Raw genomic sequence first — 1,871 nt, 5'->3', positions numbered from 1 at the left:
AGGGAAAGCAGAGTAGGAGAGAAGGTAAGACGGGGGAAGAGAGGAGAAGGAGAAGGGAAGGGGAAGTAGAGAAGAGAAGAAGAAGATGGGGGAAAGAAAGTTGGAAGGAGAAGAGGGAGAGGTTAGGTTTGAGGAGAAAGATTGCTGTATAATAAAAAAAAAAGATGAAGTGGAAGAAAGGCAGCTCTGAATAAACAAATATAAATATATTAAGAAAATGAATGAATTGTTTAAGAATAAAAGGATAAATATGCACAAATAGTAAAGTTAGAATTTAGGGATAAATAAAGAAGGTGTTTATGTATGCAAGTATAGAAATACTGAGGTATATTTAAAAAAAAGGAAAGGGGGAAGACAATATTGACAAAAATTGTAATTGAGTAAAATATATTTGAATTCAACTAATTGTATAAGAAATGACCAACACTGTTCAAAAAAAGAAAAGAAAAGAAAAGAAAAGAAAGATGTGGGTGAAGGTGGGAGAGGAGAAAAGAAAAAAACCAATAAAACTTGTTTTTTTTTTTAAAAAAAGATGATGCTGTTAATATGGCTCTGCACTACATCCTACAACATCTTGAATCTCCATAGACCTATGCAAGAGTTCACTTTGTAGACTAGTTCAGCATTCAATACCATCATTCCAGACACACTTCTAACTAAGCTAAACCAGGTACAGGTACCTGAACATACTTGTAAGTGGATCATAATCTTCCTAACAAACAGGAAGCAGCAGGTGAAGCTAAGCAGAATCACATCAGATACCTGTACAATTAGCACAGGGCCCCCCCAAGGCTGTGTGTTCTACCCACTTCTCTCTGTATACCAATGACTGCATCTCTTAACGATTCATCTGTTAAATTACTGAAGTTTGCAGATGACACAACTGTCAGCCTCCACTTTTTGCTGCTTTGGCTGCCATGGTAACGGGGGAGGGGGGAGCTAGCATTGAGTTATAAGCATGCTGGAGAGAGAAACGAAAGTGAATCCTAAGACATAGTGCTGCATCTTTGAAGCTGCTATTGGGTCAACGGCCATGGCATTCCTGATTGATGACACCACCAGATGTGTGCTTTCACCTGACCCCTGGGAGACCTTTGGATTGGATGATTTACGTTGGACAGTAGGAGGGGATGCTTTCTATCTAATTTTCGCGCTCTTGCCTCAGATTCTGCTTTTCCTTGGTTGCGATCACTTCATTTTCCAGTAAAACCTGCTTCTATAAACAATGGAGTTTGGGTCATTTTTTTCTTGGACTTTGAAGGAAGCATACCTGACATTAACAGAATCTGCATTTCTCCAGCCATCCCGGATAACTACCGAGGGGGCTGAACCCAAAGAATGTCTGATCAAGAGAGTGATGGAGATCAGATGGGGGCTTCTGGCTCTACGATAACTTCACTTCAAGCAGAAAGGAAGCTGCGGAGTGGATAGGAAAAAAAATTGGCTGAGAGAGGAGCCAGAGGAAGCCAGATGGTCGAGGGGAATAGGAAGGACCTGGCGAGGACCCCCGCAAGGAGTAACCAGCTCCAGACCCCATAGGGGAGAGGCAGTGTGGCTGCAAGAGCAAAAAGAGAGCCTCATGATTGCTCAAGCTATGCAACACCTCCGCAATGCTGAAGAAAGCCGAAAAAAACATGAGTCTTATGTATTCCCTGTGGGGAAGGAAGGAGATTACCCCAGAGTGGATCCAGAGGAGATTGCTTGTGGGGGAGAGGAAGAGGAAGCTGGGGAAGGAACATCTCAGGCTTCTGGGACCCAAGCGAGGGATGCAGCAGCCCAGGGACCTCCAGCCTTGCAGGCCCCACCCCGGAGACACAAAAAGCCAAAAATTCTCCCCCTAACCGAAAAGTATGGAGGGAATCCGAAGACCT

Source organism: Pituophis catenifer, unplaced genomic scaffold (assembly GCF_029215685.1).
Source record: "Pituophis catenifer annectens isolate HBS135680 unplaced genomic scaffold, rPitCat1.0.hap2 SCAF_3, whole genome shotgun sequence".
Taxonomy (NCBI): domain Eukaryota; kingdom Metazoa; phylum Chordata; class Lepidosauria; order Squamata; family Colubridae; genus Pituophis; species Pituophis catenifer.
This window is presented reverse-complemented; position numbering follows the sequence as displayed.